At 52.2% G+C, this 12,678-nt stretch overlaps 1 long non-coding RNA gene across 1 annotated transcript in view; it reads right to left on the bottom strand.

The window, feature by feature from the left end:
* The window catches only part of LOC309869841, a 29,932-nt gene extending 17,333 nt beyond the window's left edge, over positions 1-12,599 (bottom strand). Inside the window, exons 1-2 of the long non-coding RNA XR_014314369.1 lie at positions 12,339-12,599; positions 10,167-10,270 (exon numbers count right to left, since the gene is read on the bottom strand). This is a non-coding gene — a long non-coding RNA (uncharacterized lncRNA). The remainder of the gene's footprint in view (positions 1-10,166; positions 10,271-12,338) is intronic.
* Positions 12,600-12,678: the final 79 nt, after the last annotated feature.

Below are 12,678 nucleotides of genomic sequence, written 5' to 3'. Positions count from 1 at the left end.
GCTCTCTCAACTTCCTGCCCTCAAACATCTACCTCGCCCTAGAGGCCTACTCCATATGGTGTCTCCTGCGCCACCTCCTGGTTAGCAGGCACGGCACACTAGGAGGACAGGAGACCCCTGGGTCCTCCGTGAGAGGAAGAGCAGCCAGACCTGTCCCCTGAGGGGAAGGGCCAAAGAGACAAGAAGCACAGGTTTTTGGATAGCTAGAGGAAGATGTTTCCAGATCTTAAGGAAGATCCAGGATACTCTTATCTCTCGCACCCCCTACTTCTTTCTCCTAGTGGAGGTCACGGGAAGATCTGGAGTGTTCTGACAAAAGTGAGCAACAGCGGATGGGAAAAGAAAGGGGGGGTGTGTCTACGTAGGTGTCTGTTCCCTGAGGCAGGTCACCGTGGTTTGGTAGTGGAAGAGGAGAAAACTTCAGAAGACTGAGTGTGACTGTGGGTATGTCCCGAGTTGCAGGAGGAATCTACAACCCAGTTCTGTCAAAGTCCCCAGGCTCCCTGCCCTACCAGCTCTCTCCCTATGCCCATTTCAAGACTGATGAGACCAAATGCTCATTGCCAGCAGATTCCCATTCCCAACCACCGACTCCCAGCTCCTTGGTCCCTCCCCCATCCCCATACTCACTCCTCCGCTGGCAGGATCTCTGGGCTTTTGGCTGAGAACCCAGCTCAAAGCGGAAACGGGCAGCTGGGAGGTGTGATTTATGTCTCTGACTTCACCCCAGGCTGGAGCCCAACACATGGACCCTCCCCTCAAAGTGCCCTTTCGGCAAATTTCCTCCTCCTCCTCCTCTTCCTCAGAAATCTCAGGCTCTTCTAACTGGTCAGAGGTCATCTAGGAGAACCATTCCATCTCTGCTATCATCCCCACCACCACCACCACCACCCCTACCACTCATACCGCCACCTCCTGCTGACTGGAGATGGAAGAATCTATTAACTTTACAATCACCACAGGAGGCCAGATTCCCCTATCAAGGCAAACAATAGGGAAGTCCCTCTGTATATCTAATGTCCTTCTGTCCTGCTCTTGAGCCAGTAGCTAGTGAAACAAAGGGCAGCTACTTCACTCCGAATTCAGCCTCTGGGGTCTCAAGCTCCTTTGGCAGATTTAAAGAACTTCTCCAACTCTCTGATTGTTTCTCTAAAGACTTCTCAGAAACAAATCCAAGGTATCAGGGTGCCATTTTCTCATTTCTAACCAGTAACATGTCAGGCAACATCGTGCATAACTCTATCCCCTGTCTGTCAAGGGCTGGAAAGCGCACTCCGCCTTTCTTCAGTTTAAGCCAATCCTGAAATCCAGAGTGGAAAAGATCTTCACAGGAGGTGATAATTCCCATAACTCCTTGCAGGGTGTCCCACCTTTACCAATTAGTAAAGTCCTATTAGAAATCTCTTTTCGCCTTTTCCTGCCTTTTCAGGAGTCCTCCTCGTCAGTCAAATGGTTTTCCTAACTTTAGAGGGTTATTGGGAAGATGAAATAGGGAAAGGGATTTGAAAGATATAAAGGGCTGCCTCTTCGTATTATTTTGAGGTCAAATGAGATAATACAGACTTAAGGCTTAGATCTGTACCTGGTACTTGGTAACTTAGCTGATTTTCCCCATGATAACCTCAAAAATTAGAGAGGGACCTGAAAGTTTGCCCTTCCTAGACATTTAGAGCTTGTAGTCTCATTACAGCCTCCTTGGATGGGAAACTCAGATTCCTAGGTTTTAATTTCTGAAAGTACATGATTGAATGAATGAGTGAGTACGTCCTCCATTCACTCTTCTGGGATCTGGCCTTGCCTGGCCTGGCTTCCTTCCCACCACCCCCTGCAGAGCCTCTTCCTCAGAGCCCTGAGCTCATCCTAGTTACCAAGTGTTTGTTTAGTTCTGTCCCCCTCCCCCCCACACACACAAGGACGCCAGCCCAAATGCTGGTTTTCCCCAGTGAGTTCTTTTCTTTCCCCCACTGATTCTTACATAGGAATCTGAATGTGTTGGAGATGGAAACTCGGGCCATCTCATTCAATTCCTTCAGTTCAGGAAAGACAAAACTGACAGCCAGAGAAGGGCAGAGTCTCAAGGCAGAACTACCAAGTCAAATACCTGCATCCATCCCAGGGGGCCCTGTCTGCTGTCAGGGATAGAATTCTCGGCCTCCTCTTCTTTTCTCCACCTAAGTAGGTAGAATAAATCACTATTTTTAAATGCCTGGAACACAAGCAAAGGCTGGAAAAGGGCTCACGAAAGCCCCTCCACACAGACGCTGGGGCTTCTTGTTCATTCCTCCATCTTACCCCAGTTCTTATTTCTGGCCCCTTTTGGTATCCCCGCTCCATCCCCAACCCTCCAGTCACACTTGTTTGGCTTCTGTGCTAACCTGCCTATCATTTGTGTGTCCCTCAACAAATACATTTTCTGGGATGCCTGGGTGGCTCAGTTGGTTAAGCCGCTGCCTTGGGCTCAGGTCATGATTCTAGCGTCCTGGGATGGAGTCCCACATTGGGCTCCTTGCTCAGCGGGAGCCTGCTTCTCTGTCTGCCTCTGCCTGCCACTCTTGTCTGCCTGTGCTCACTCTGACAAATAAATAAACAAAATCTTTAACAAAAAATACATTTTCGTGTTTTTAGTTTTTTTAAAAAACGGACCAGTGGCTCTCTGGGAGTGTTTAGTCTGAATCCATGCAAATACCCAAGGCTCCACAACAGGTCATATTTGACTGGCAGCTCCTGAGGGTTGGAGTTCCCTGGCCATTCCTTCTGCCCCTGCCAGTGAGGCTCAAGTATACTCCAGACAAAGCCAGTGGGTTGGTTTCTCCTAAAGTGAAGCCAGATTGCTTGGGTTTGAATCCCAGCTCTTCCACGGACACTGGAACGAGTGACTTAAACTCTCTGTGCCTCAGTTCCCTCATCTTAACAGAGAGATCTGCAGTAGCTCTCTCATACGGCGGCACCAAGCAAATGAGTTCATACACCTAAAGCTCTCAGAACACATAGTGTGTATTATAATATGTATAATCGTAGATACTATGAAGTATGTATAATAATACCATAGGCCATTATTATAGGAAAAGACAGGGACTCAAGAAATCTGTGTCTCTACCCCCGCCCCTATATATACTGGGTCATGAGGCCTGGGATGCCACTACCCTTCTCCAAACCTGCTCCCCTGGCCCCTAAGCAGTCATTACCCTTCCCTAGCCCCCTTCTCTCCCCTGGGGCCCAAACCTGGATGTGGGGAAGGGAAGGAGGAAAGGAGGGAAAAACGTGGCCATTTTAGGGCAGAGGAGCTGTTAGAGGGGAGAGGGAGTGGGGGCAGCAAGGGAGTAGACCCAGAGTTGGGAGGCTCCTTATTGGGAAAGGCCCCTGTCTGATTCTGGGAGACAGAGGCCAGGCCTGGGCACTTGGCCAAGTCCAAAGAGAAGGCCCCAGGCCCTGTCCTGGCCCCGAAGCCAACACCAGTGAAGAGAAGACTAGATGCTCATTTGCTTTGGGCCCTTCTCCACACGGTCACAGCACACAGTCTCCTACCCCAGTCCTACCCCTTTCTGCCTAAACCCCCATGGCCATTAAAGTGATCAGAGCCAAGAGGAGGACCCCCCCCCTCGCACAAGTGTGTTGGGGAGGGGGCAGGGCTCCTGCTTTGGCTGTCTCTAGGACCCTGCCAACCACCCACAATCCCCACTACCTCGGTTCCTTGTCCAACACTGTGAGCTCCTCCTACAGGAACTCAGCCAGTTCTGGGGAGACCACTGCCAGTGAGGGGGGGCCCAAGGGTGAGTAACAGTTCCCGTGGGGATCGGGGTGCCCATGACTAATCAATGAGAGAGTGAGAGAGGAAACTTACATTCCTTGACTTGTAGGGCAGTGGATGGAGGTGGGAGGTGGGGCAGGGCAGACTGAGGCAAGGACAGCCAAGTAGGGACACAGAGAAGGAAGCTAGGCTGCAGTGGGGGTGGGGTGTCTCTTCAACCCTGCTCTCTCCACATCCCAGGCTGCAAGAGGGGCAGGCCCTAGGTAACCAAATATCTGGGTCCCTGCTCTGTTCAGAGTCTCCCCATCTTCTGGCCAATGAGGCCCTCCCACAGTTCATTCAAGTGGGACTTCTGATCTTGAGCGTGTTGAGAGGGACAGACTGGCATCTCATTTGCATTCCTTAGCCCCTATTCCATTCATCTAGGGGTCCCCATTCCCCGAAGACTCAGCTTGGAAAACCTCCCCTGTGCCAGGCTGAGGGCATATGAGAGGAAGCGAGCTGGGAGCCAAGGTGCCCTGGAAAGGAAGGAAGCCAGTCTGCCGCCACAAAGGAGTCAGGAAAAAGAGGGAACAAACAGCCAAGTGCTTCCTGCCCATTCTCTTTCCTACCTCCCCACCTAACACTCCCCACCAGCCTCCTCCAGACAGTCCCCACATCTCAGGGCATGGGGGAGAGGGAAGAAAGGGATGCAGAGACCCATGCTGGATATCACCTACAGCCTCCAGCTGAGAAGCCTTCCTGGCAGGGGGCCCAGGGCTACTCTCACAGAACTCCCTGCTTCCCCTGCCTAGTGATCACCTCCACCTCAGCCAGTCCCTGAAGACCCTCGTCCCAGTTTTTTCCACTTGGGTAAGAAAGTGACCTGTTCCTCTTTCTGTTTTATGGTTTGCTTTCTCTGGCATGAGCTAGAGAAGAGATGGGAAGGCCATGAGCTAGAGAAGAGATGGGATGGTGGGGAAAGCAGGCAGCCCTCATCCCTCAGGCCACTAGCTCACCGCCCCCCTCAACCCCGCACTGGCAAGAGATCACGCCCCAGCTGTGGCCTGTTGACCACTCAGGACACAGATGCCCCCACCTGTGCACATGTGCACACTGACACAAGCCTGTTCAGGTGTTCAGACCACACACACACACACACACACACACACACACGTCTTCACCTCACATCAACATTCACCACACACAGGATCTTCTCCCCGCCCAACGGTGAACATCCGTGCAGGGATACAAAAACCTGGACCAACTTGGGCCCAAAATCTATCCCAGCTTTGACACTTCCCCAGGCCTCTTTCTCCTCTTCTTCGGCCCCAGGGCTTTCCCTACAGAGCACAGCAGGGGAAGGGTGAAGGCACCTTAGGGTGCTTCGTCCCCAAGCCTGCCAGTTGTGAAACTCAGTCAGCTCTGTCTGGGTTTCTGGAACCCAGCCCCCATCCCTGAGGTGATCATATGGAAAACGTCCAGCTGTGGTTGCTTGGAGAGATGAGCTCAGCCCGTCTGAGTGGGGCTGGGGGCCTGGACTCAGCGTCAGACTTTCCATCTCGGACCTTACCCCTCCTCCTACCCCTAAATACCACCCCAGGGATTCAGGAGCAGGAAGGGGGCCAAAGGGACTTCTGACACAAACATCTCAGGCCGAGACGGGTTTGGCAAAGGAGCGGAGACACTGAGTGGAGAGCAGACCAGAGCTGGAAGCACCTCCAGGCCTGCTTCACCCCTACCCACCCACTTCAGGGAAAGAAACCCAGAGAAGAGAGACACAGGAGACACAGCGTGATGAGTGTGGAGGAAGTTGACTTCAGAAATCAGTACCCAATCGGGACGCCTGGGTGGCTCAGTTGGTTAAGCAGCTGCCTTCGGCTCAGGTCATGATCCCAGCGTCCTGGGATCGAGTCCCACATCGGGCTCCTTGCTCAGCGGGGAGCCTGCTTCTCCCTCTGCCTCTGCCTGCCACTCTGTCTGCCTGTGCTCGCTCTCTCCCACTCTCTCTCTCTGATAAATAAATTAAAAAAAAAAAAATCTTTAGAAATCAGTACCCAAGAGGTGGAGGTGAGGAGGACAGGGAACCAGTGAAAGAATTGTCACTTCAAGGACCCCAAAATGGCGAGCGATAGAGAAAGCTGGGTCCTAAATGGGAAGCGGGCGGGGAGCAGACCAGAATGCCTACAGGCTCCCGCCCGCTCCAAAGCACCTCTTGGTGACCAGCAGAGTTCCCGACCCAGCCAGAAGAAAGGACAGGCCCCCCAGTTCTAGCATCTTCAACTCACCATGCCTCCACACACCTCTCTCCACATCCTCTTCCCCCTACTTCTTTTCTTCCTGGTCCTTTCCCCTCCCTCCTGCTGCCTCCACTCCTTCCCTTTCATCCTCTGGGCTCTACCTCTGCCGTTTCTCTCTTTCTGTAGCCTCTCCCTGTCCACCCCTTTGCTCCTTTCAATCCCCATCATAGCCCAATTCCCCCTCCTCCTTCTTCTCCCTCATTATCTCCCATCCACCCCACCCCACCCCCCACCAACCCAGCATGGCCCACTGAACTTCGTACATAGTTAGCATTCAAAATGTGTACTGACTTGGGTCAACCACCCTTCCTAAGTGTCTTGCATGGTTCTCAGCATTTTCAAGTAGACAGAGCTCTACTGCTTAAAAGGCTGGAGCTGTAGAAGGTTTTGAGCTGCGAAGTAGCATCAAGAGCCTTGGTTTAAGGAGATTAATTTGCCTGCAGTGAGTAGAGCAAATTGCAGGGGGTGGGGATGAGACCTTCTTTTCTCCTTTTCCCTCTCCCTCTCCAGCTGTTTCCTTCTGACTCTTCCTCATCTTCACAGGCTTCCCCACATAACCACAATGTCTCCCTCTCTCCCTTCCATGAATCTTCCTTCCTTTCTTCAGTTTCCCTTCCCTGCACCCCCAACCACACAAGCTTCTTCCACCACCACCCCCCTTCGTGGCACATCTGTAAGCAATCCGCTTATGGTGGGGGGTGGGGTTGTGATCTCTTCCCAGCCAGCTGTGGGGGTGTGGCCAGCCACAGCAGGCTGGGTGTGAGGGTGTGAGGATGTGAGGGTGTGGTCTGAAGGAAGGGCTGATCTCCCCAAGGTGAAAGCTTAGAGCTCCATCCCACCTTTCCCTCTCCCAGCCACTCAGTGATCTACCAAACTCCATTTCCCTTCTTCCCAGGTCAATCTCTATCACACATCCTTCTATTTTAGGGAACTGAGGGCCTTAGCCCTACCCCCACCCCACAGTTCTGTCCTCTGGGACCCCCTAGGCAAGCCTAGATCAGAGATGGGGACAGGGACCGTCCCCAGCCTCTGAGTGGCTGGATAAGCTATTGAAAGGGATCTGAGCCAACAGGTCAGGAACGGACCGGACCGCCTCCCCTTGGCTTCTCCCCTGGGGCTTTGAAGTCCAATCAAGGATTGAGGCCAGGGGCGCCTGGGTGGTTCAGTGGGTTAAAAGCCTCTGCCTTTGGCTCAGGTCATGATCCCAGGGTCCTGGCATCGAGCCCCCCATCAGACTCTCTGCTTGGCGGGGAGCCTGCTTCCTCCTCTCTTTCTGCCTGCCTCTCCACCTACTTGTGATCTCTGTCTGTCAAATAAATAAATAAAATCTTAAAAAAAAAAAAAAAAAAGGATTGAGGCCAGAGGTGAGAAAGGGCAGAGGCTCAAAGGGCAAAGCCCATTTCAACCTTTGCTGCAGGTAAGGCAGGAAGCCCCCATATATGTTTTCACTCATAAATTGTATACAACACTGCGTTCTATTAGATTATTATCTCAACTCAGGAAGCCACAACCTTGGAGTCCAGAGGTTAAGAATCTTTCAAGGTTTGGTGCCCCATCGAGCTGTAGCTGCAGGAGAATAGGAGAACACTCCCCAGGAGTGCTCCGTATCACTGAACCCCTTAGTCTTGGCCCTACAGACTGTCCATTCTACCCATAGGGGCTGGCTGCTAGCCACACCTGGACCCCTTGCTGGGGTCACTGTACACCCCACTTACCCCCAAATTCAGCACCCCAACGGTTAGATCTCCTGAGGGGAAGGGCAAGGCGACAGACCTATCTTAGCCCTTGTACATGATCCCTGGAAAACAAATGTGCTCATTACAAGGTGATGATGGACAGGGAGGAATTTGCAGCCAAGAAAAGAGTGTGTGTTTGTTTGGGGGTGGAGAGGTGAGGAGTGCAAAAGGTCCAGAGACTCATGGGTAGGACTTCTGTACTTTCCTGAGAAACAAGCAGGAAGGACATGCAGTCCCTCATCCCCAATCTCTCACCAGGGCAAATTTATTATTTTGTTAAGGACAAATGGCATACCTATGCTATACATACAGACACACACACACACACACACACACACGCCTGCAGAGACACACACACACACACATGCCCACAGACACACACACACATACCCTGATTCCTTCCAGATCAAAGAGGTTGTCATCTCTGTAAAGCCAGAAGGAGCTAAAGCTAATGAAACCATCTGTCTGGGTTTGGGTGCAATTCCTGCTCCCAGCCCCTTCTGATGCCCTAACTTCCTGTCTGGGATTGGTAATCCTTCCCAGGAGAGGGCTAGAAATGGCAGGCAAACTTATAGAGGTGGGAGGGAATGCCTGGCTCATCTTCAGCCCCTCACAGCCCCAGTCAGATGTGTATTGGGAATCCTGGTGTTCCAGGTCCCTCCCTGATGGGCTCCAGATGTGCTTACATCTGGGAAGGCTATCCCAGGAAACTGATGCTCCCGCCCACAGCTCCCACCCCGGATGGATCTCTTCTCCAGCCCCCAGGTTTTGGAGCACAGAAGCTTGAGGCACTCCTTTCCTCTCCAGAGGTAGGTACAGGGCAGCAAGGGGGAGAAAAAGGATGGAAAGTAATGGGGGTGGGGTGGGTGAGCGAATAAAATGAGGTCAACATTTAGAACACCCCAGAGAATCGTATTTCCCTTTTAACTTCCTATCTGGGGTTGTTACATTTTGCTGTAGGATTCTGTTCCAGAAAAAAAAGAACAGAAAAACTGAAGAGGGTTTGGAAGCAAAGACTCTAGCTGCAATGGAGGAAATTCCTTCTCATTGATTTGCTTGTTTTGCACCCCTGGGTCTTTTTTTTTTTTTTTTTTAACCCCAGTGTCTCCTTAGCCCTGCTCCTCTCCCATCAGTGTCCTTCCCCTAATTCCTGTCCTTTTGTCGCTCCCCAACCTGGTCCAGCTTGGGAAATTTCCCAGTTTGGTTCCTACAGAGATATCTGGTCATAGTCTCAATCCCTAGGTCCAGAGGCCCGGAGCACCCAAAGAACTTGGGCATACTGCCTCCCAGGACTGGTCTTGTCACCCCAGCAAATGTCATCCACCCCTCCTGTGCTCTGAGCAAAGTGGGGGTGGAAGGGAGAGAGTAGTCTGGGTTTACTTTAGGTCTAGGATATGGGGGAAGGGGTTCTCCCCACCAGACAGGGAGTGGGGGTAGGGAGTGGTGACTCACAGATGATGGAGCCATCAGTTCCTCTAGGCTGAGACCTGAGTCAGGGCAGTGACAAAACCCAATGGTTCCCAAGGCTTGCTCCTGGACTTTCCGATTACCCTCTCTTAGACACACACGCTGAGAGCAATGTCTCAGTGTTAGCCGGCTCTGGACCCAGACTCCGGGGATAACTGGGCTCCTACTCTACTTCCAGAGATCCCCCTGCAGCTCCGTAAGTTTCCTAAGTATCCCTTCTTTCTTCCCTCTCTGAAAATGACTCCCACTTGCCACCCCACCATAGGGTAGAAGGAGTGGGACCCCCTCCCCCCGGCCAAAGCCAGGAGCTACAGACCACCTGACCCCTCGGGCCCCTTTGTCCAGCAAACTCTTCCCAGTCTTACTTGTATTAAGTGACACTGAGAACATGATATTTGCACAGTCCCCCACAAGAGTAAAGCGAGAGCCGCCAGCCCAGGGTTTCCGGCTGTCCCAGGTCTCTCTAGGCTGCAAGGGTTGAGGGAAACAGGATCTGTCTCAGCCCACCTACAACCCACTTCTGTGTGCTACCACATGCCAGTGAGGAAGTTTTGTTTCATGAAGACCTCACTCAGCCCAAACCACCCAACCAGGCTTCTTACAGACCTGACAAGCCTTGAGTCTATTCCTTGAAATCAGGACATCCAGCCTCAGTGTTCTTAGAATTTCCAAGCATTTGAGAATTGGAAAGAAACAACCGGGTCTCACTCCAGAGAAATCACATGCATACACACAAAAACTTCCACCCAGTTTCAGAGCACTAATGGACTGGGCACGCAGTGTTTCCCCCACTCCAGCCTGGGGACAGTGGACCTAAGTTAAAGATCCCTGCTCCAGAACCTTCTCCCTAAAGAAACCGAGCCCAGTTTAGAGGGCTAAACCGACAGTGGAAAAGTAATGACTTTGGAATCAGCTGGGATTGAATCTGGATTCTACCTTGACCCCTTTCTTTCTGTCAATCTTGGCATAGTCACTTCACTCCGTGGACCTCCATTTCTCGAGAGTAAAATGACGATCCTGATACATTCAATGCTGGACAGCTGGGAAGATTAAATGGGATAAAGGTAGGTTAAAGGTCAAGAGCAGGACCAGACACACAGCACATGCAAAATAAACGACCAATACTCTGCATCCCACCCTAGTGTTTAGAATGTGCACCTCTATCCTGACCATCTCTGGAAATTTTTTCCTCTTTTTTTAAGGCTCCAGCCTTCAGGACAGGCAGGCTGGTGACAGCAGGAGCCTGGTGAGTGTCCTGCCCTCGCCCTTCACTCCTTCTGCCCCTCCATCAAGCAGACTGTGATTAATAATAGCCAATCATCACAGCAAATCATTCCTACTGAGCCATGAAGGGACAGAGGGCACCAGAGAGGTCAGATCTGAGAGACAAAACAGAGACACTTGGAGACATACACGCTGGACCAGAGAAAAGCTGAGAGATACACAGAAGAGAGAAAGCTGAGAGGAGACAGAGCATTTAGAGGTCAGCTGGCTAAGAAGAAAGGGCATTGGGTTTAGAGAGTCAAAACACTTGAGTTCTAGAGTCACCACTGACTGGCTAGCTGCGTGTGACCTTGGATAAGTCACTTCAGCTGTCTACACCCATTTCCTCTTCTGAAAGAGAGGGTTGGGCTGATAACCTTTAGGTTAACCTCCTCCTGGCTGACCTTTTTAGGCTGGCTTCCAGACCTGGAGGCTGTGCCAAAGCATCTCCAAGTAGGAGGGAACCCCAAGCCAGGCCTGACCCGGAAGCAGAGGAACATAGAGCTAGGCAAAGGCAGCTGTGATGAGAGGAAAGGCAGGAGGTGTTGGGGCCACTGGGATAGGACTTATAAGGGCAGAGAGAGCCAAGAGAGGAGGGATATTGGGGATAGTAGAAAAGCCAGCCAGAGAATGACTAAGGGGCTCCCGGTATAAACAGGAGCTGGGAATGGACAGGGAGGGGGCCCGTTTAAGTTGGCCAAGGCTGGGGGTGTGGAGTGAGGAGGAGGACTGGGGCAGGACACTATGTCCCCTGTCCCCCACCAAGGATCCTGGGAGGAGCTGAGTCACACACCTCCCTCCCTCTGCCCCTCCCCACCCCTACCCCAAGCTCCCAAATCCTGGGAAAATCTAAAGTGTTTGTGCCTGGACTGAAAAAAAACGAGAGAGCTGGTTCGTAAACTTGTGCTTTGCCAGGCTATACAGTGGTCAAGCCACAGGCCCTCTGCCCCCAAAAGGGGTTCTCAGCCCTTGGCTTGAGCAGTATCCCCTAGAGGTTACCTCTGCGGCAAGGGCGCACTTAAATTCTGACCCAGAGATTACTTGGGTTCCTCACCTAAGAAAGCTTCAGGACCTACAGATGTGAGAGTGGGATGGACGCCCATGTCACCCCACAGTCTGACCAGCTGACCTCTCCCTTGGGCCACAGCTGGCTCTAAAGAGGGGCTTTTAAAAAAACAGCTGGATGATTTGGGACAGGAAGTAAGAGTAGCAGAATGAGGAGAAGACTATGTGGAAAGAAAAAGCATGGATTTGGGGCACTTTCATTCTGAGACTCCCAGGCCAGAGTGGGGCAGGGGCCTGGGGAAGAGAAGGGGCAGGGTTTGATTTGTGGGATTATTATTCTGGAAGGGGAGAAGTCCTGGAGGAGAAAGGCAGGAAGGGGGCAGGGAAAAAAAGGTTACGAGAGAATCTAGGCCCCTTGGTCCCCCTCCCCCAGACTAAGATAAAGACTAGAATCCTGAAAGGTGATCTCATCCCACAGAGCCAGGGCTGGGGGAAGGGGTGGGCTGGGGGTCACTGCCTTCCCCTGCTGAAGAGTCCTTTCCTCTACATCCACAGGGGATCAGGGGATAGTGGGGTCCTGGGCTCCAGCTCCCAGAACCTAAAGTTTGGACCCCTCTGCAAGACACCACCACCACTGCCACCACCCTAGCCGACTTTACAATTCTTCAGGTTTGTAGGAATCAAGCTAGTTTGATCAAGAAGACACTGAGGGTCCCAAGTACCTCCCCCTCCCAAGCACTCCTAGGCTCTTAGAGGTCAACTGCCAGATTCTAGGGAGGGTCTCAACAGAGGTTTCCATACTCTTCCACCAAGAAAGGGGTGACCTAGAGCAGAATTCACCTGTGATCACGCCGGGGCAGGTCCTCCATCAGATCAGGCTGCCTAGGAGTGCCCAGTACCTCAACTCCTGAGTCCCAAATCCAGCCAGATTTGGGACTTGGCCAGATCCCAAGCACCCAGTGGCTGCAGAAGGCAAGGGGGAATCCCAGTTGGCTAGATGCCAGGGGTGTCTCCTATCTCTTTAGACCCCAAAGTCTCCTTCCTGAAGGAATGAGGGAGACCCCCACACGCATATACGGGCTGCGTCCTCCCTCCAGAGGTGATTCCTTTCCTCATTAGGAAATTCTCCGCTCCCTTTTTCCGACTCCTTTTCCGAGCGTTTACGTTGTACATCTGGAAA

This window comes from Mustela nivalis (genome assembly GCF_964662115.1).
Source record: "Mustela nivalis genome assembly, chromosome: 7".
Taxonomy (NCBI): Eukaryota; Metazoa; Chordata; class Mammalia; order Carnivora; family Mustelidae; genus Mustela; species Mustela nivalis.
This window is presented reverse-complemented; position numbering and strand designations above follow the sequence as displayed.